Source organism: Penaeus chinensis, chromosome 33 (genome assembly GCF_019202785.1).
Source record: "Penaeus chinensis breed Huanghai No. 1 chromosome 33, ASM1920278v2, whole genome shotgun sequence".
Lineage (NCBI taxonomy): Eukaryota > Metazoa > Arthropoda > Malacostraca > Decapoda > Penaeidae > Penaeus > Penaeus chinensis.
The window spans coordinates 24,841,228-24,863,727 of record NC_061851.1 but is presented as its reverse complement, the minus strand read 5'-3'; the positions used below and the strand labels follow the sequence as shown (position 1 = coordinate 24,863,727).

General features: G+C 46.5%; 1 protein-coding gene across 24 annotated transcripts in view; it reads right to left on the bottom strand.

The window, feature by feature from the left end:
• The window catches only part of LOC125042989 (proteoglycan 4-like), a 649,815-nt gene that overhangs the window by 109,186 nt on the left and 518,129 nt on the right, over positions 1 to 22,500 (bottom strand). The window lies entirely within an intron of this gene.

Here is a 22,500-nt window from a genome sequence, read left to right as displayed (position 1 = left end):
TAAGCAAGCAAAGAGGATAGGCTTCTTATCTCCCTTCCTTCTCCTTCTTTCTCCTTCCTTCGTTCCTTCGTCCCTTTCGCCCAGAGCATGGGATGGACCAGGGATAAGCAATCAGGGAAGAGACGCTTGCTATATCCGTTCTTCCTTCTTCATTTCTGTTTTTCCTCCTTCCTTCCTTCCATTCTGTCTTCCTTCCTCCCTCCCATCATCACAATATGGACTTGAGTATAAACGCTTCCCATCTACCTTCTCCTCGATTTTTATTCTTCCAACTCCTTCTTTCTTTCCTTCTCCCCACTTCCTTCTTTCCTTCCTCCCTCAATCCCCTATTTCATGTCCTCCTTCCCTCCTTTCCTTTCTTCTACCTCCTTCCCTTCCTGTCCTCATTCCTTTCTTCTTCCCTTCCTTCCTTACTCCTTCCTTACCTACTTCATGCCCTATTTCCCTCCTTTCCTCTTTCTTTCTTCCTTCCCTTCCTTCCTTCCTTCCTTCCTGAAAAGAGGCTGTTCTACACGATAACAAGGACCTCGACTGCACAATAATACACTCCGAATGGGCATCTTCATCCCATTATGCTGAGCCTTTTATTTGCATAGACTTCCCTGCCATCTCGCGATGATCACCCTGCAGAAGTGCCCTTCCGAAACACTGCTTTCGTCGTCGCCAAATAACGCAAACAGACCGAATGAGAGAGAGAGAGAGAGAGATTGAGAGAGATATTGAGAGAGAGAGATATTGAGAGAGAGAGAGAGAGAGAGAGAGAGAGAGAGAGAGAGAGAGAGAGAGAGAGAGAGAGAGAGAGAGAGAGAGAGAGAGAGAGAGAGAGAGAGAGAGAGAGAGAGAGAGAGAGAGAGAGAGAGAGAGAGAGAGAGAGAGAGAGAGAGAGAGAGAGAGAGAGAGAGAGAGAGAGAGAGAGCGAGAGAGAGAGAGAGAGAGAGAGAGAGAGAGCGAGAGAGAGAGAGAGAGAGCGAGAGAGAGAGCGACAGCGAGAGAGAGAGAGAGAGAGAGAGAGAGAGAGAGAGAGAGAGAGAGAGAGAGAGAGAGAGAGATAGGAGAGAGTGAGAGAGTGAGAGAGAGGGAGAGGGAGAGGGAGAGGGAGAGAGAGAGAGAGAGAGAGAGAGAGAGAGAGAGAGAGAGAGAGAGAGAGAGAGAGAGAGAGAGAGGGGAGAGAGAGAGAGAGAGAGAGAGAGAGAGAGAGAGAGAGAGAGAGAGAGAGAGAGAGAGAGAGAGAGAGAGAGAGAGAGAGAGAGAGAGAAAGTTAAAGAGTGAGAGAGAGAAAACCGACCGCCCTCTCTCTCTCTCTCTCTCCCTCACAAGTCCACAAGCAGCTAGCACAACATCGCGATATTGGTGTGGGATGTATAATTACAGCGCGGAGTACACCGTCAGTCGCTCGGGGCGGGTCGGTCGTTGCAGTTGCATAGTAAAACAGTAATGGGGATTAATTGGACTGGATGGAGTCCCCGCCAACACAAACACATTAGAAGGGTGTTCGGCAAACGCTGTTGCAGGAATTACCATCAACTTCTTGGTAAATGCTTAAGACTGTTCTGAGATTCTAAGAGATTGTTAAACAGTCCATGGGCAAAGACGCCAGCTGATGCAACCGACTTCGACTTTCTCCTTACGTCAACTATACAAAATAAAAAAGAAACGAACAAAAAAGGGATTACATAATAGGATGATAAGGAATAAGTACAGCAACCCTCACACTCACTCACACACACACACACACACACACACACACACACACACACACAAACACTCTCACACACACACACACACACACACACACACACACACACACACACACACACACACACACACACACACACACACACACACACACACAAAGAAACATGGCAATAGGCACTGAAACCATCACGAAATAAAAACAACTGAAACACACCACTAAGTTCTGCAATCATGGAACAGAAGCGGCCAGGGTGTACTACGTCAGATCAATACGACAAGGAGGTACTTTGGCGGGGTATCGCGGAAGAGGCAGTGTTGCAGGAGGAGTGCTTTGACATTTACGACAAGTCCCCCGCCACGGCAGCACCAGCAGCGGCGGCAGCGGCGGCGGCAGCGGCGGCGGCAGCGGCGGCGACGCCCCCTCGCGTGCCTGTGGGCGGAATGCCGCTAGTCGAAGGGAGGGTTCTCCGCTTACATTCTCGTCGTGTTTTTTGTCGACTCTGTCTATCTGTCAATCTTTTTCTCTTTCTGTCTCGGTCTCTCTCTCTCTCTCTCTCTCTCTCTCTCTCTCTCTCTCTCTCTCTCTCTCTCTCTCTCTCTCTCTCTCTCTCTCTCTCTCTTTTCTCATCGGCACTCTCATGCTCACAATCACTGTTTCCCTTTCTCCCCGTCTCCCTTACCCACACCCCATCCCCTCTCCATCCTGTCTACCTATCTATATCCCCTTTCCTCTCCATCCCTCCATCTACCCACCTACCTCCCCTTACCTCTCCTTCAATCTCCACCTTTTTTACCACCGAGAAAGAGGATCCCGTAATTTATAAGCGAGATAAGGCGATCCATTCCTCTCGACCGATCTAAGGACAAGCAGCGGAGAGCACGTGGCACCTACAGGAGGGGTTTATACGTAACGTGAGCCTCGGCTTCCTAACAGAAAGTCCTCGATCCTTCTTCGATTTCTAAGACTCTTTCTTAAGTCTTCTCAACCTCTTTAACTCTTTTATTTGCAATTGCTATTTTTCCTTCTATCTTTTTTCGGTTTTCTTCTATTTCTTTCAAATACCATCCTTCCTTTGTCTTCTCCCTTGTTGATATCTATTTCTAGTTTTCCTCCTCCTCCTTCCTTCTTTTTATAACCCTTTTTCCAATTCTATCCTCCCTTTTATCCTTCCTCTTACCATCGCTTTCTTTATTCCGTCACGCGTCCTTTAGGATAGGGTCTCCCTCCCCTTCCCCCTCCCCTCTCTCCTATCCTCCTTACCCTCCTCACCCCCCCCCCTCCCCCCCACCCTTCTCCTTCTCCCATGACACACGCCGGCTTCCACTGATAAGCGTTATCATCTAGCGTGTAATGAGGCATCATCCCCTCCCCCTTACCCCCCCCCCCCCGACAACCCCAACAGAGGTATGTTTGCCTTCCTCCTCGCCTGGGCCTTTCGCTCGGCTCTTAACTTCACCAGAGGAGAGGGAGGAGGAGAGGGAGGAGGAGAGGGAGGAGGAGAGGGAGGAGGAGAGGGAGGAGGAGAGTGAGGAGGAGAGAAGTAGAGAGGATGATTACTTGAGTCTACACAGGAGTCCCTCTGCCTCCTCCTCCTCTCCTCCTCTTTTCCATCTTCTCCTTCTCCCCCTCCTCCTCTCTTCCTCTTTTCCTCCTCCAATTTTCTCCTTCTCCTTCTCCTTCTCCTCCTCCTCTCCGTCTTCTTCTATATTCATTTACTTTATTTGTTTTTTTATCCTTACCTCTCTTCCTTTTTTTCTTTCCCTCTCGCTTCTCCCCTCTCCTTTCCCTTCTCCCCTCTCCTTTCCCTTCTCCCCTCTTCTTCCCCCCCACCTTCCGTCTCCTCCTTCCCTTTCTTCCCTCTCTCCCTTCCCCTTCTCCCCTCTCCTCCCTCTCCCCCCCTCCCCCCCTCTCCCTCCACCGAGAGACCCGTATCGCTCCCCTCGAATCCGCGGAGGGCAGCAGGACTCCGTGAAAGGGCGAAGGTAATTTTCCTACTCTCCCCCCAACCCCCCGAGGGAAGGCGACACTTTTACACGTTGGATTAAGGGGGATGAAGACGCTTCGCTGAAGGAATGGCTTGTGTGTGTGTGTGTGTGTGTGTGTGTGTGTGTGTGTGTGTGTGTGTGTGTGTGTGTGTGTGTCTGTGTGTGTGTGTGTGTGTGTGTGTGTGTGTTTGTGTGTGTGTGTTTTACGCTGTTTGAGTAGTTGATTCGCTATTCTAACTCTTGCTCTTTGCATTTTTCAGTCCCTCTCTTTTCCACTCCTATCCCCATTCTCACGCCCCCCCCCCCCTCTCTCTCTCTCTCTCTCTCTCTCTCTCTCTCTCTCTCTCTCTCTCTCTCTCTCTCTCTCTCTCTCTCTCTCTCTCCCTCCCCCCTCCTTCCTTCCCTCTTCTCTTCCTCCTCTCTCTCTTCCTGATCTCCTACCTCCATATCTTCACCTGCCAATCGCCAGCCTCGGACCACACACACACATAGCAAGGGAGGGTCATCCAGCTAATTAGCCGAGCGCGATCGTTTCATTATTGCCACTGATAACCAACCGATAACAAAAAGAGTAATTAAAAGCGCCAAGTAATTACTTCGCTTGGCTCTCCCTCCTTCTCCCCTCCCCCTCCCCCCCAACTATCATCCCTCACCCTCTGTCTCTTCCCTCCCTTCAACTTCCTCTTCCCTCTCCCTCCCTCCCTCCCTCCCCCCCGATCCTCTGTCAGCCATCACACTATCTCTCTTCAATTATGTTGCATTCTCTTTTTCGTTATTTCCTTCTCACCCTCGTTCTCCTGTGACTTATTACCTCGCTTCCTCTTCCTCTTCCTCCTCCTCCTCCTCCTTCGCCCCAAGACAATTTACCAATTATCTAGGATACTTTCACCGGGGGAATGCTTTTTTCTTCGTGTTCCTGTGATGGAACATTCTTTGCAAGTGAGAATAAGTGTTGGTGAAAGTAAGAGAGAGAGAGAGAGAGAGAGAGAGAGAGAGAGAGAGAGAGAGAGAGAGAGAGAGAGAGAGAGAGAGAGAGAGAGAGAGAGAGAGAGAGAGAGAGAGAGAGAGAGAAGAGAGAGAGAGAGAGAGAAAGAGAAAGAGAAAGAGAGAGAGAGAGAGAGAGAGAGAGAGAGAGAGAGAGAGAGAGAGAGAGAGAGAGAGAGAGAGAGAGAGAGAGAGAGAGAGAGAAAGAGAGAGAGAGAGATTTTTAACTCCTAATCTGATCCCTATTCTTTACCCTTCGTTCACATCTATTCCCGTGTACTTTTCCCGGAAAGGCAAAAGGGTAGCGTAGAAGAGGGGATGGCGGGAAGAGGGGAACGGTAAAAAGAGGAAAGGGAGAGATGAATAAAAGGAGACCCAAAGAGATAGGAAGATGAGGGCGAAGCGACAGTAGGATGAATAGGTTGAGTGATGATACTGGAAATGACATGAAGGAAGGAAGGAGGGAGGAAGTGAGGGAGGAAAGGAGGGAGAGAAAGAGAACGAGAAAGAGGGGGAGGGAGAGGGAGAGGGAAGGGAGAGGGAGAGAGGGAAGGAGAAAGAGAACGAAAGAGAGGGGGAGGAAGGGAGGAGGAAGGGAGGGAAGGAGGAAGGGAGAGAGAGGGGAAGAAATAATGAAAACAATAAAAAGTGCAAGAAAGAACCGGGGGAATAAGAACAGGAGGAAGAGAATATATATCGAAGAAAGAAAAGAATCAAAGCAAATGTGAAGATAACAATAGTAAAATATTTAAAAAACTATATAGATAGCAAACAGAACCGAATAATGAAGACGAGGAGGAAGGACGAAGGAAGCAATATATATGAAATAAAACGACAAAATAAAAGGAAAAGACAATAACAATGGAAACAAGATAGATATAAACATGAACAAAGAGAACAGAATCAAGAATACGAGGAGGAACGAACAGAACTAGAAGAGATATCGAAGACAAAAAACAACAAAACAGAGGGAGAGAAAAAAAATCCCAATAGTAGATACACAAACACAGAAAAAAAGAAAACGAAGAAAGATAAGAGAAAGGAGGAAGAAGGAAGGGGAGAAGAGAAGAGAGGAAGGAGAAGAGCTGAAAGGGCAGTAGGGAGAGTAGACGAGCAGAAAAATCGATGTTCCTTGACATTCCCCCCGACAGTGACCTTGAGAGCGAAAGGGGGAGGGGAGGAAGAGGGGAGGAAGAGGGGAGGAAGAGGGGAGGAAGAGGGGAGGAAGAGGGGAGGAAGAGGGGAGGAAGAGAGGAGGAAGAGGGGAGTACATGGGTGAGGAAGAGAGGGAATGGAGGAGAGGAGAACGGGGAGGGAAAGAGGAAGAGGGGAGAAAGCGAAAGAGAAAGAGAATAGAAAGAGAAAGCAAAAGGGAATGAGAAAGACACAAGGGAAAGAGCAACTGAAATAAATAAAAATACGAACACAAAGATAAAGGGAAAGAGAGAGGAAGAGAGTAAAAATCGAAGCGAGAGCGAGAGCAGAAGACACAGGCGCCGATTATTCATGTTTCGTTTGTGGAGATTGGATGTTCATGTCCAGCGAGGCGAAGGGGAGGAAGAGAGGAAAGACGAGAAAGACGAAAGGAGAAAAGATGAAAAAACAGAGAGAAGAGTGAGGGAAGATAAGGAGAAAAGAAGAACAGAGTGAACAGAGCGGGAAGATAACGGGAACAGACGAAAGGGACGAGAAAGGCGAAAGGAGAAGGGACGAAGAACAGAGAGAACAGAGAAAGAAGATAACGGAACAGACGAAAGGGACGAAAAAGGCGAAAGGAAAAACAGAAGAGTGAACAGAGAGAACAGAAAGAGAAGATAGGAGAACACGAAGGAAAGTCTGAGGGAGACACGATGGTCAAAAGCAAGAGGAATACTGCATGAAAGGAGTTTCCATCGAGAAAAAAAAGAGACAAATGAAAAGAAGGAAAGAGACGGAACACGGAAACAGGAGAAGAGAAAGAAAAAAATAACGAAACTAATGGAGGAAAGGAAAACAAACCAAGATTCATACATCGAAACAAAAGAGTCTTCCATTTTGTATATCCTTCCCATCTCTTCGTCGTAACACTATTCAACCCCAGATCAAGGAAGGTCAAACAAGGTTAGTAACCTGGGAGACGGGTCGCTCCCACGCCCAGCTGGCAAGGCCACGCCCACGAGAATCAGAACGGGCGGCGTATGGGCGAGATTCACACAAAATAAACAACATATAAAACAAAAACAAACGATCAAAATAACCAAAAAAGAAAAAAAAGTTGAGAAAGCGATGAAAAAAAACTCACACAAAAGGAACTAGTTAATAAAAAAAAGTAATAAAAAGTGAAATAGGAAAACGACATGGAACAGATACCGAAGGCGAGGCAGCAGGTGTGGGACGAAGGGCGGCGTGTGATGAGGCCAGCGTCTGCTCACGACACGTGGTCGGCTTGCTTCACTCTTGCAACGACCATGGCTTCGGGAGCACTTGGTGTGCGTGCGTGCGTGTGCGTGTGTGTATGTGTGTGTGTGTGTGTGTGTGTGTGTGTGTGTGTGTGTGTGTGTGTGTGTGTGTGTGTGTGTGTGTGTGTGTGTGTGTGTGTGTGTGTTTAAGTGTAAGAATAAACTCGAGTACAACCATTTCTAAGTGTGTGTTAGTGGGTCAGTAAGTGTAAATACATGTACGTATTTAAGCACAAACTCACACACACGCGTACACACACAAGCATAAACCGAAAGTCCAGAAATGATATCACGTCCTGAAATGCTTTTAATGTCCGGCTCCTGTTTGCTATTCAAGGCCCGCTGCCTCTGGCTTTGTCCTAACCAAATATACGGACAAGGACGCAGACTACAAGCTAACTATATTGCAAATGATGGTACGTGTAAGAAAATGGAGAGAGGGAGAGGGAGGGAGGGAGGGAGGGAGGGAGGGATGGAGAGAGAGAGAGAGAAGAGAGACAGGGAGGAATAGGAGAGGAGAGGAGAGGAGAGGAGAGGAGAGAGAGGTGAGGAGAGAGAGGAGAGAGAGGAGAGGGAGAGGGAGAGAGGGGGAGAGAGAGAGAGAGAGAGAGAGAGAGAGAGAGAGAGAGAGAGAGAGAGAGAGAGAGAGAGAGAGAGAGAGAGAGAGAGAGAGAGAGAGAGAGAGATGACAGGAGTAACGCAGGCGGCGTGCAGATGCAGCGTAGGTAGGCGGAGCGAGAGATGGCAGTGGGTGGTCAATACATTAACCAACTCTGCATTCATCACTAACCAGTACCGCGCTATCAAGGAAAATGGGACAGCATATTAATATGACCTACACACGCACACACAAGCACAAGCAGATACAAGAACACGCACACATACATACCCTCCTTCCCTCCCTCCCTCCCTTTCTCTCTCCATCTCTCTCTCTCTCTCTCTCTCTCTCTCTCTCTCTCTCTCTCTCTCTCTCTCTCTCTCTCTCTCTCTCTCTCTCTCTCTCTCGCTCTCTCTCTCTCCCTTCCTCCCACACTTAACAAACACAATCCCTCCCCAACGCCCACGCAGGCAGCCCCAGCCCATAGCCGGCGACCTCTCTCTCTTCCTCCGACTGTATCTCATGGCAGTTCGCTTGAAATAAATAGCCAACGAGTCATACATACGGCTTCATTTTTCATTATCTCTAGAATCTCTTTCTAAATCAGACATATACTGCGAATGTGGTTCTGCCCATGCGCGTGTGTGTTTACATATACACATTACATATGCCAGAGTAGGCCATCATCCACTACCAACTCCTTCAGCCCCCCCCCCCCCTCCCACACCGCCCACCCCACGCCCACTTCCACCCTACGCCCACTTCCACCCTACGCCCACCCATGAAGTCCGTTATCTTGTCGCCGGCCAAGAGCACGCCCATGCTCACATTAGCAGAAAAAAACAATCTTACTGATACTTCGCGGCAAGGGCTTTCCACTCTAACTCCGCCCCCTTGATATTCCCCTCCTTTTTCTTGGCTACTTGGAAACACACACACACACACACATTCATTCACTCACCCTCAAACACACACACACACACTACAACGAAACGTGCTTGAAAGTGCGCCGGACAGAGCGCCACCGTCAATAACACAAAATCTGAGCGCGACCCCCTCCTCTCCCCTCTCTACCCCCCCCCCACCTCTCACGCACATAAACGCTGAATACTGCGAAATTTTCTAATACAAAACACAAAATAAAATAAAGGACGTTAATTAAAAGGTTTTCTTAAAAGGCCGGACCGAACATAAATCAACACTAGACCAAGCAGGGTTTATAATTGGGTGGCAATTAATTAATCAGCGTCGGATGCGGTCGTTGACGAAGCAGGAGCGGCCGCCATTTTCTATACTCTCGGACATTCCATAGAAGAGAATATCGTACTTATGCAAAAATAGGCGACGGGGAGAAAGAAGGGAAGGAAGGAAAAGGGAGAAGAGGGGAGAGGAGAGGAGGGAGGGAGGGAAGGAGGAAAGGAAGGAAGGAGAGGGAAGGAAGGAGAGAGAAAGAAGGGGGAAATGGAGAGAAAGGGAGGATGGAAGGGAAGGAGAAAGATGGAAGAGAAAGAAAAAAAAAGAGAGAGAGAGAGAGAGAGAGAGAGAGAGAGAGAGAGAGAGAGAGAGAGAGAGAGAGAGAGAGAGAGAGAGAGAGAGAGAGAGAGAGAGACGCGAAGGTAGAGAGGCGTCGCCGGCCGCGTATGCAGCACTGGACGCAGAAGGGGGAGGGGGCAGGGGATCAGAGGGGGTAGCGTGGGTGTGAAGCGCAAGAGGGCGGAGCCAAAGAAACGCAGAAGGAACAATGACTGGTAGAAATGCCGAAAGACCGACCGCCACGGACTTAAAAGGAGATCGAAGAATCACGGACTTTGAATAGAAACCAATAATTCCATTAAGCACACAACCTTGCCAACCCAAACTCTTAACATGGACCAAGCAATCCCACTCGAGAAAAGAAACGAAGAAAATCGCTTTAAGAAAAAGAAAAAGAAAAAAAAATCCGACCTAACATGGACAAGGCCAAGCGTACGGCGTGTGGTGTAGGTGGCGTAAGCGACAAGCAAGCAGGAGGAGGAGTAAGAGGAGGAGGAGGAGGAGGAGGAGGAGGAGGAGGAGGAGGTGGTGGAGGAGGGGGAGTAGGGGTAGCAGGAAGAGGAGGAAGAGGAGAAGGAGGGGGAATGGGGGCAGCAGGAAGAGGAGGAAGAGGAGGAAGAGGAGATGGAGGAGGAGGAGGAAAAGGAGGAGGAGGAGGAGGAAAAGGAGGAAGAGGAGGAGGAGGAGGGGGAGTAGGGGCAGCCGGAAGAGGAGGAGGAGGGGGAGTAGGGGCAGCAGGAAGAGGAGGAAGAGGAGGAAGAGGAGATGGAGGAGGAGGAGGAAAAGGAGGAGGAGGAGGAGGAAAAGGAGGAAGAGGAGGAGGAGGAGGGGGAGTAGGGGCAGCCGGAAGAGGAGGAGGAGGGGGAGTAGGGGCAGCAGGAAGAGGAGGAAGAGGAGGAATAGGAGGAGGAGGAGGAGGAGGAAGGGGAGGGGGGGAGGAGGAGGAAGAGGAGGAAAAGGAGGAGAAGGAGGAGGAGAAGGAAGAGGAGGAGGAGGTATATAGGAGGAGAATTAGGAGGGAGAGGATTAGGGGTAGCAGGAGCAAGAGGAGGAATAGGAGGGAGAACAGGAGAAAGAGGAAGAGGAGGAATATAGGAGAAGTAGGAGGGAGAGGAGTAGGGGTAGCAGGAGTAAGATTAAGAGAAGGAGTAGGAGGAATAGGAGGGAGAAGAACAGGAGAAGGAGGGGGAGGAGGAGGAGGAGGAGGAGGAGGAGGAGGAGGAGGAGGAGGAGGAGGAGGAGGAGGAGGAGGAGGCCGCACCCCTACCCGCCTGACACGCACCACTGCGGTACTGGAGCGGCCGACCACATAGCCGGGCCGACGTCACGCTAACACCGCTACCAATACCATGCTTGTAAGGCTACCACAATAAAACTCTAGAAGGCTATGCGCTCGATACCATGCCTCCATCAGTATAATATCAACAATTCTTTATCTATAATCATGAGATATTATCGATAAGATAACTACTATCACTGCTACCATGCCATACTTATAACGCCATCAAAGCATAAAATAGAGAATAATTAGTTATCGATACCAGCCTTCTATCAACAATTTTAACCTTAAAAATACCATCGATAATATTCCTGCTACCACTGCTACCGCCGCTACCAAAACCGTATCTATAACGGTATCGGTAATAGTACGATAAGTTCTCTGCCAATGTCGTATCGAGAAATTCTCTTGTAGAAAATATAATCGATACCATTGCTGCTACCACCGATACCAAAAGGCACAACAGAAATACGGGATCAATACCCCCGTCACGTCAGTACCAAACATGCGGTGATTGTTCCCTTTAAAGAGAAAGTCGCCGGCAATACCATTATTCCGATACCAGTCTGCAGTCATCGCTGGCGAAAAGAAAGTTGAAAAAAGAGAAAACAGAAAAAGAAATAAAAGCGAAAACAAAAGAACCGCGGTGCACAATGGGCTTTGCAAAACCAGTGTATCGCGTTTCATTCGCGAATCACTGCACTTAATGGGTCGCTAATTCTTAACAAACGCCAAGTAATCGTGCTCTTCGTTTCCTGTATAAAAAGCATCTAAATTAGGCGTGGAATTGATTAATATCTATACGATTAATATCGTGATTTTTGTATGGAGAATCATTCTGATTGTGGGAAAGGAAGGTGTGTGTATGTATGTGTGTATTGTGAGTGTGTGAGTGTGAGTGTGAGTGTGAGTGTGAGTGTGAGTGTGAGTGTGTGTGTGTGTGTGTGTGTGTGTGTGTGTGTGTGTGTGTGTGTGTGTGTGTGTGTGTGTGTCTGCGTGGGTGTGCGGTGTTGTGTAACAATGCGCACGTACGCGTAAAAACCGACACGTAAGTCTCTCTAGCGCATTCATAATTTACAGCTTCATACCTCTTCAGATTCCCTTTCACATATTTTCGTTTCCTATCCGTGCCTCATTATAACGAATACCTAATCAATCATTCTTTTATTTGATGTCTTCAGTCATTCTGACGTTCACTTCTCTCTTTTCAATTTCCTTTTTTTCTTTTCATTTGTCTCAGCTTCGGAAACTCTATGGTCGCTCAACCCCAGTTTCACATAATCTTATTTTCGCATCCTCCAATTCTTGCTTTTAAGTTTTCTCCCATGCGCTCTCTTCTGAAATTATTTTCCTGTACTCTCAATACAACCCTCCTTTCCTTTTGTTCACTTCTCTCACCTTTCTTTTCGCTTCCTTTTCGCTATCATCTCAACCTGTTTCACTCTCACCATTTCCTCTTTCCCCTTTTTATTCTTCCTCTCACTACTCTTCCTCCGTTTACCTGGTCTTTGTTTCCCACCCTTCGCTTTACTTTCTTACATTCCTTTCTTTACGTCGCTTTTTTATCTTTACATTTCTCCCCCCTCCCCTCCCCTGTCTCTCCTTGCCATTTCTTCTCTTCTCTCTTCTTCTCTCCTTCCTATCTCCTCTTCCTCCTTTTGCTGGGGTCATCAGCCGCACATCCTTCACTCCCTTTACCCCCAAGGATGGGGGGGAAGGGGAGTTGAGGAGGGGAAGGAGAGTATGGGAGGGGAGAAGGGGAGGATGAGAAGAAGGGGACGGAGAGAAGGTGAGAGAGAGAAGAGGAGAGGGAGAGAAAGAGAAAGGGAAAGAAGAGGGAGAAGAAGAGGAGGGAGAGGGGAGGCTAAAATTGGAAGAGTAAGGGAAGGGATAGGGTGGAGGGAACCAAAAAGGGACGAGAATAGTATAGAGGGCAGGAGTACGAGAGTAAGGATAAAGATGGGGAAGGGAGTAGGGATGGGAGGGGAAGGTTGGGAGGGGATGAGAGAATAGGGAGAAGGGCGGGGAGGAGGGGGGGTGGGCCAATCACGTGATCGATACACTGGCGCAGAGTCAGCCGTGGCCGCGGCGTGTCGGCACTGAGGGAGAGAGGGGAAGGGAGGAGAGGAGGGAGAGAGGGGAAGGGAGGAGGGAGAGAGGGGAGGAGAGGAGGGAGAGAGGGGAAGGGAGGAGGGAGAGAGGGGAAGGGAGAGAGGGAAAGGAGGAGGGAGAGAGGGAAAGGGGAAGGGTGGAGGGAGAGAAAAGGGAGGAGGGAGAGAGGGGAAAGAGGAGGGAGAGAGGGAAAGGGAAGAGGGAGAGGGGAAGGGAGAAGGTAGAGAGGGGAAGGAGGAGGGAGAGAGGGGAAGGAGGAGGGAGAGAGGGGAGGGGAAGGGAGAAGGGAGAGAGGGAAAGGGAAGAGGGAGAGGGGAAGGGAGGAGGGAGAGAGGGGAGGGAGGAGGGAGAGAGAGGGAAAGGGAAGAGGGAGAGAGGGAAAGGGAAGAGGGAGAGCGGAGGGGAAGAGGGAGAGAGGGAAAGGGAAGAGGGAGAGGGGAAGGGAAGAGGGAGAGAGGGAAAGGGAAGAGGGAGAGGGGAAGGGAGAAGGGAGAGAGAAGGGAGGAGGGAGAGAGGGGAAGGAGGAGGAGAGAGGGAAAGGAGGAGGGAGAGAGGGAAAGGGAAGCGGGAGAGGGGAAGGGAGAAGGTAGAGAGGGGATGGAGGAGGGGGGAGAAAGGGGAAGGAGGAGGGAGAGAGGGGAAGGAGGGAGAGAGGAGAGGGGAAGGGAGAAGGGAGAGAGGGAAAGGGAAGAGGGAGAGGGGAAGGGAGGAGAGAGAGAGGGGAAGGGAGGAGGGAGAGAGGGAAAGGAAGGAGGAAGAGAGGGGAAAGAGTATAGAAGACAGAAGAAAGGGGAGAGAAAAAAAGATAAGAGGAGAGCAAGGAGAGAAAAATTGGGAGGGAGAGGAGAAGGTCGCAATGGGTAGGATGCAGGACGCCCTATCATCCTATCTCCAGGCCTTCTCCATTCTCACCTGACGAGATGAGTGTCGTGGCGTCCATGTTAAAAAGCCGCTTCCCAAACCTGCCGCGTTGGGTCCAAAAGTGGGATTTTTCGTCTACGCTTAATTTCGTTCCCCCTACGTTATGTCATGTCAAAATTAGCTCGTCCGGTGACTATTCAGATCTGTTATTCATTTCCGACAGGGATTCAACATTATTTCGATAGTAAAAGAAGGAAAAAAATACCATCTTAATATAATAAAGCAATATCGCTCATCAACAATAAAAACAAAATCTAATCAGACTTATCAATTAACAACAATAACCCGACAAGGCTTTTAATCTGAATTATGAAGGGTTAATCCGCACCAACGAAGTAAGCAAACCAAGCCAGAGATCGAAGCCAAAGCGGAAATCAAGACCAACCTCACGTCCGTACTGTACCCTCGTTTTTTTATTGCAGTTAAACTTTCTTTTTTCTTAGTTTTTGTTTCTCTATTTTTTTTTTCTCCCTCTCCTCGACAATTAACTATAAAACTATGAGGACTTTCATCAGAAATCGTTTGTAATCGTATACTATCACGATCTATATCCCTATCTGTCTATTGATCTATCTCTCCACCTAATGACATGCATACATACACACGTCCTACAAAAGGCGGGAGATGAAAATCCAGAAAAGAAGGATAGAAAGAGAAAGAGAAAGAAAGAAAAGTGAGAAAAAAAAGACAGAAGTAAATAAATTAAACTGTTTTCTTAACCTTCCCCCCTCCCCCCTCCCCCCGCCCACCGTTAAGAGCACACACACCTTCCCCGGACCAGTGAATGAGAATTTATTACACTTTGGAAAATTTAATCGTTTTCTTTCTTCTTCCTTTCCACCTCCCTTCTCCCTCCAGACTCCTAAAGATGGATGATGGATGATGGGGGGAAGGAAGGAGAGGGAGAGGGGGGAAAAGGAGGGAAAGAGAGAGGGAAAGGGAAAGGGAGAGGGAGAGGGAGGGAGAGAAGAGAAGAAAAACCAGGAGAGAGAGGGAGAGGAGAAAAAATTACAAAAGAAGAGAAGAATAATGAGCAGAGAAGAGAGAAGACAAAACAAGCGAAGAGGAGAGAGAAGAGAAGAGAGAATACGTTTTTCCCACGCAAAGACGCCGTGATGCAGACAAATGAGTGGCTTGGATGACAGCAATGGCGGCCGACGTAGACATAATGAAAGACAGACAGACAAACAGACATAAAGGGAAAATGCCCTGACAGACAGACAGACACAAAGGAAAACATGACTTAATAGACACAATGGGAAAAAATGATCTGACAGACAGACAGACAGACAGACATAAACAGAGAGAACAAGAAGCTGTCAGACAAAAAGAGAAAAAGAGAGGCAGACACGCAGACAGCGAGAAACAGAAAGATATAAAATGACAATGATGATGATGATGATAACGATAATAAAATGATGATATCAATCATGACTGTAATAGTAATAGTAATACAATCCTAATACTAACGGTCACAATCAGAGCTAACATCATAAAACAAAAGTAATAAACATAAAAAATAGCACCAATAACAACTAATACATTAGCAACATCGACAGTGATAACCACGATAACAACCAATCGCTCAGCTACGAAAGACATAATTTCACTGGACTTCAAAAACCGCTAGACAGGAATAAAAAGCCCATTTCCCGTTAAAAAGGTCTTTAAAAATCACTAAACGTAGAGCAAACTTTCATTTTTTCCCCGCTAGATTATAACTCAAAAACTCTTAACTATCTAGCGGGAAAATCGCGAGAATGGCAACACAGCTTCACTTCCATCAAGCACTGGAAATATTTCTCGATATTTCAGTCTTTCGACGTGAGAAATTTCTATGAGAAGCTCATGTCTAAGAACTGTCTGACATGACCCTGGATAACAGCGACGACATGCACTCAGAGTAATGAGCCGTCATCCCTTCAACTCTTAAGACACACACACGCACACTCACACGGAAATAAAATAATGAAAAAAATAATAATGAAAAAATTAGCATGAACTCCCCTTCCCCCCCATCCCCTACTATTCTTCTTTTTTAGTTTATAAAAGCGAAGTCTTTGCCAAAAAATGAGGATAAAATAATAATAATAATAATAATAATAATAATAATGATAATAATGATAATAATAATAATGACAATAACAATAAAACTAATAAAATATTGAACAAAAACTAAAATTAAGACCCTATCTGCCCTCAATTATTGACAAATAATAATAATAATAAAAATAAACATATAAAAAAATCTTGTCCCAGTCGGTGGGCGGAACCAGCATGACGCGGGCGGGTGGGCGCGCACCTGCCTTCCTTCACTTACCTGGAAGGTGATTTTCGCTGTTATGTACACACTGGCAGGTGTGTGTTATGGTGCAATCAGGTGATATGTTTCCGCTATATTAAGAATCTTTTCGTGGATTTTTGTTTTTGTTTTGAAGTGAATGTTGCAATTTTAATTGTTTATTTATTTCTTCTTCTTCTTATTATTATTATTATTTTTTTTTTTTTGGGGGGGGGGGAGTCTGATTTTTGTCTCTGCAATTTTTTTAGATTTGCGTGTTTTCGAGAATTTCTGTTTTTTGTCTTTGTGCGAAATCAGGGTTTTATATCTTAAAAGGAATCTTATAAAGCAATTTATGTTCTCTCATACTTTGTTTATTTAAATAAATAAATAAACAAATAGATAAATAAACAAACAAACAAACAAATAAATAAACAAACAATCAAATCAAAAATCGAAAAACGTAAAAATAAAGGATACAACATAAAACTCCGCAATAGCCAAGTCGAGCAAAATCATAGCTTGTCTCGCTCATCTGCATTCCAGAAGCACAGGTGCAAAATCGACGCGTCAGAAGTCACCTCAGACAGGTGGTCGAACTGAGAGGAAGAAGTCATTCACTGATATATATATATATATATATATATATATATATATATATATATATATATATATATATATATATATGTATTTTTTTTATTTATAATGATAATAATGATAATAATAATAATAATAATAATAATAATAATAATAATAATAATAAAGCCAGAGATGTATAAACCACTCATTGAATACAAAAGAAAGCCATTCTTGTAAATAAAAAAACTCATTGTATATATAAAAAATGAAACTACTTATTGCATATTAAGAGAGTAATACCAGTCACTGTATATGCAAAATAAAGCCACTCACTACATATGAAAATAAATGGAGGGAGAGAAAAAAAGTTAATTTAGTACAAGTGATTTATTTGGTGAACTTGTCATTCGCCAGGGAAATAAAGTCATTCATTTGCATATGCCATTCAAAGAGGAAAATAAGGCAATTCATTGGAGGGAAAGTGAGCCAATGAATAAATGCCATTCATTGAGAGAAAGTGCCTTTCATTGAGAAAAATATAACGATAAAAAATAGCAATCTATCGAGAGAAAAAGTATTTAACTATACGAATTTCACAACTTCCAGTCTACGAAATATACAGATTTTTTCTTCAGTTTCCACTCTGGTAACAGTGCGAACAATCCTCACACAATAACCTTGGCCAAAAATCACAAATCCCCCATTTTCGAAAAAAAAGAAAACGATGAAGACAAAAAAAACAAGTGAAGGGGTGTAGTAAACTTTACACGAAAGTTGTCAGTTTGTCCCCATAACATCTTTACAACCCTGAGCTATTTTTCAGTCCCGGACACAGTAGATAGGGAAACTTTTTGTTATTATTATACTCCTCTCCTAAAATAATAATAATAAAAAGTCGGTACATATCTTTCCCGCCGAAACTACAAAATAACGATTTTCATAAAATACAGAAGTACAATGTAATTATATTAGGAAGGATACACTAATGTTTCCAGCGTCATTTTCGACTGCCGTTATGTTCCCCGCGCTTCCCTCTTTTATCACCATTATACTTCTCATCTCTCCTTGATCGACAATTACCTCGCTGATCAATCAGCTCAACCGAGTTATTACTTAGCTTGTATTTTTCTTCTGAGGTTGCTATTTTTTGTCAATTCCTCTCGTTCTATCACCTACATCCTTTTCTCTGTTTCCCTCCGCCTGCCTGTCTCCCTTCCTCCTCTTTCCCAACCCTATTCCCATCTCATTCCCTCTCCCTCCTACCCACACTTTCATCTCCACTCCTCCTTTCTTATCCCCTCTCCTTCTCACCCTCCATCTTCACCTCCTCCTCCACTTCCTCCTCCACCTCCTCCACTTCCTCCTCCACCTCCTCCTCTCCTACCCCCTCTCCCTCCCCTACCACAAGCCGCAGGTGTTAATGCCTCGATCGCTACCCAGAACGAGGCGACGGAAAACACAACACAAGCCGGCTGATGGATAGAGACGGATAGCGCAACGTTGTAATTGAGTTTCGGAATTTCTTCTTCGATCAAAACTTAGACGTCGTGTTTGTCTGCGTCGAGCGATGGAAAACAAGACGAATGGAGAAAAAAGTGGAGGAGAGACAAAAAAATAAAAAATATGATATTGGTAATACGAATGATGATAGCGATGGTGATTATGCTAGCGTTGTTGGTGCTGCTACCAGTACTATTAAGATAATAATAATGATAATAACAATATTCATAATAAAGATGTGTCACTCCCAGCGTTGTCCGGGTCCGCCCCGCGTCTGACAAAGTTGCTGAAATTAACAAAGGTCAACAAACGATATTCCTCCTCTCCTCTACCCCACTGTCCCCGCCTCTTCCCTCCACTGTCACCTTTCCCCTACCCCTCCCTCCTTTCCTTTACCCTTGCCCCTACCCTTCCCTTCCCCCTCCCTTCTCTCCCCCCCCCCCCCCCTCGACACGCAGGAGTGGCCTCTTCATCCTACGCTTCCGGGTGAACTTGCAAGAATGAAAACCAAAGAAGTGACACAATACCGAGAGAGGCGGGATGGTGAGAGCGCGCGAGAGTGAGAGTCGGAAGAGTGAGAGGGAAATAGAGTGAGAGTGCGGCCGAGTGGGAGTGATATGAGAGAGAGAGAGAGAGAGAGAGAGAGAGAGGAGAGAGAGAGAGAGAGAGAGAGAGAGAGAGAGAGAGAGAGAGAGAGAGAGAGAAGAGAGAAAGAGAAGAGAGAAAGAGAAAGAGAAAGAGAAGAGAGAGAGAGAGAGAGAGAGAGAGAGAGAGAGAGAGGAGAGGAGAGAGAGAGAGAGAGACAGAGAGAAGAGAGAGAGAGAGAGAGAGAGAGAGAGAAGAGAGAGAGAGAGAGAGAGAGAGAGAGAGAGAGGAGAGAGAGAGAGAGAGAGAGAGAGAGAGAGAGAGAGAGAGAGAAGAGAGGAGAGAGAGAGGAGAGAGAGAGAGGAGAGAGAGAGGGAGAGAGAGAGGAGAGAGAGAGGGAGAGAGAGAGGAGAGAGAGAGGAGAGAGAGGAGAGAGAGAGGAGAGAGAGGAGAGAGAGGAGAGAGAGGAGAGAGAGGGAGAGAGAGGGAGAGAGAGAGGAGAGAGAGAGAGAGAGAGAAGAGAGAGAGAGAGAGAGAGAGAGAGAGAGAGAGAGAGAGAGAGAGAGAGAGAGAGAGAGAGAGAGAGAGAGAGAGAGAGAGAGGCAGGCAATGAACAAGCCCACTAATGGGAGGCGGCACTAGACAGTAAGAGACGGATAATAAGAACAACGAAAAGCTAAAATGAAAATCTGACAACGAAAGACATCATACGAAAGAGGGGAAAGGGAAGACACTGGCAACCAAGCAAACGCCAAGCACAAGAAAACATTTTTAAAAAATCCAAAATAAAGATACCCAGCCCATCGAACCCGCAAGAAAGTGACCCTAAGACAGGCCTCCACCTGTTCAAGACACGTTCAAGGTCAGAGTGAAATGAAGGAAGGTCAGGGCGTGACAAAGATCAATACCTAATGACCGCCGGGGCGCCCTCTGGGGGAGGAAGCGCCCTTTAAAACTGCTACTCGCCGGCGATCGCGACTTTTTTTTTCTTTCTTTTTCTAACTCTATTTCGTGATTATTTCTGAACTATTTTTCCCACTCTCTTTTTCATGATTTTCATCTGATTTCTCTGTGATTGTTTGATTTCCACTTGTGTTTAGGTCTTACTCTCTTTTGGTTTTGATTTTTTTCCTTCGTTTTATACACTTCTCATTCGCTTTGATGCCATTTTATTCTTCTATTTACTTCCTTTTTAATTTTAATTTGGTATTTTATATCATTACTTATCTTTTTTTTTTTGCTAAAATCACGAGACTAGAACTAACTTGAACTAACATCCGATGTCAAATCAAGTCAAGCCAAACGAAGATAAACCAAGTTAGTCTTGACCCCCACCTTTCAACCCCCCCATCTTGTCTCCCCTCCCCTCTCCCTCCACACCCTCCCCCATCCCAACAATACGCCACATGGCCACACCGCGACAAGACAGAACAAATTACGGGATCCCCTCGTGTGTGTGTGTGTGTGTGTGTGTGTGTGTGTGTGTGTGTGTGTGTGTGTGTGTGTGTGTGTGTGTGTGTGTGTGTGTGTGTGCGTGTGCGTGTGCGTGTGCGTGTGCGTGTGCGTGTGCGTGTGCGTGTGCGTGTGTGAGTGTGTGTGTGTGTGCGCGCGTGTGTGTGTGGCCTAGCGTCGCTCCAACCGGCCTTATTAAAGTAGACGCTCTCCTGTACAGCATCCGCTTAGGCCCGCCACGCCCCCTCGCCCTTACTATCATCACTCCTCTTTCCTCTCCCCATCTTTCTTCCCTTCTGTTCTTCCCTCTCTCCTCCCTCTTCTTTCACTCTTCCCCCTCATCTCCTCTCCTTTTACTTATCCTCTTCTCTCCTTCTCCTTCCACCTTCACCCTTCTCCACTCCCCTCCCTTTCCCCTTCCTCCACCTTCCTTCACCCTCCTCCTTCTCCTTCTCCCTCTTCCTCCCCCCTCCTCCCTCTCCCTGCCCCCTCCTCCCTCTCCCTCTCCCTGCCCCCTCCTCCCTCTCCCTCTCCCTGTCCCCTCCTTCCTCTCCCTCTCCCTGCCCCCTCCTCCCTCTCCCTCTCCCTGCCCCCTCCTCCCTCTCCCTCTCCCTGTCCCCTCCTCCCTCTCCCTCTCCCTGTCCCCTCCTCCCTCTCCCTCTCCCTCTCCCTCCCCCCTCCTCCCTCTTCCCCCTCACCCCTCCCTTCCCTGCCGCCCTCACTCTGCCTCCGGTCGATCTCGCACTCTGCCGTCACCTCTGCCATTTCCCCTGCTCGTATTCCCAGCTAGTGTGTCCTGCCCACAACCCTACATCACGGGTCGCATTGTAGGATTTATCTCTTTTCCATGAGGGAGTGTGTAATTATAGAATCCGCAATGAATATATTAAGGATATATAGTCTTTAAGGCGGGTTCTACTACTGGGATTTGTACTATGCAATGTGTGAAAGAAGGCGAGAGTGAATGAAAGAATGACTAAATGAAACTTTAATCTCTGCCGAAACTATATACATGTAACTACGATAAAAAAGGAGGAATGAAGCAAAGACACAGACACACACACAAAAAAAAATATATCAATTCATTTCGATCATATCAAAATGAATAACAACGAAACATTTCCGCAATTCTTCCGACTCATACCCTTCAAGGTCTTTAAAAAATCCAGTATGAGTCAGCTCCCGCTCCCTTCCCCCCTCCCCCTCCCCCAACTCTAAAGCCCTCATCCCCCCCTCTATCCCCATCGACATACGACCCACTACCCCTCCCCCCTGACCCACCCCCCTCCTTCCCCTACCCTTAACCCACCCCTTCCTCCTCCCTCTTAATCCATCCTTTCCGCCTTCCCTGTAACCCCTTCCCCCATCTTTATCCCCCTCCTCCTCTCCCTTAACCTATCCCCCTCCTTCTTCATTACCCCCTCGTCCTCTCCCTTAACCCCCCTCCTCCTCCTCGACCCCCCCCCCCTCCTCACGTCCTTCTCTATCCCCTGAGGAGTCCCTGTCCAAAGGAAGGTCCTCGAGACACATCCTACATCCAGCGGACTGCAAAGGATTCAACCTCGGAAGGGGGGAGGGGGGGAGAGGGATTGAAAGAGGGGGGAGGGGGCTAGGAGAGGGAGTAGTAACGGGGAAGAGGTTTGGGGTAAGAAGGGACTAAAGGGAGAGGAGGGGTGAGAGGGGACTGAGAAAAAAGGGAATAAGAGAGGACTGAGAAGAGGAGGGAGAAGGGAAATAGGAGAGAGGGGTGAGAGGGGAGAAGAGCGGTGAGAGGGAATTGAGGAAAAGGGAGAAAGGAGAAGAGGGTGAGAGGGGACTAAGGGGAGAGAGAAATGAGAGGGGACTGAGGGAAGGCATGAGGGAAATCGCAGTACTGGAGTCAATACATACATACATACATACATACATACATACATATATATTTGTTTTAGAAAACGTTATTGTATGTAGTTTCTTTGACATGACCTTTTTTTAATGGTCACAAAAGAATACTTTATTTGTAACTCGTGTCCACACACAGCCATGTTGTTTCATGTAATCGGAAACAGATAAAACGACAAAAAGAAAGAAAGAAAAAAGGCAAAACAATAACAAACCAACAAAAAAAACAAAAATGTGTTCGGATTCTCAATCGCGTTATTTTTTCGAATAACTACATAACCGAACGATGACTTTTGGTAAAAAGAAAAAAGGAAAAGAAATAAAAAAGGGAAAAAGAAAAAAAAGGGAAAAAAGAAAAAAAAAAAATGCAGTCCGATAAATATAACAAAAATGCAAATTCAGCTTTGAATCCAAACTAAACAACCCTTTCAAAAAAATAAATAAAAATAGATGAAAAAAAATCCTTCGGTGATTCAAAAATCCTACGATTTCTTCAGCAATAGAAAGCGAAGTTCAAGTGAAGTTCAAGTGAAGTTCAGAAGAAGTTCAAAAACCCTCGTCACTGAAAGAATGCGGGAGAGGGCGTAAGGCTGTCGCTGAACAGGACTTTTTTTTTTTTTTGCTAAATTAATTTCAAAACTTAAATCATTAATTATTTCGTAAAGTAGTAGACCAA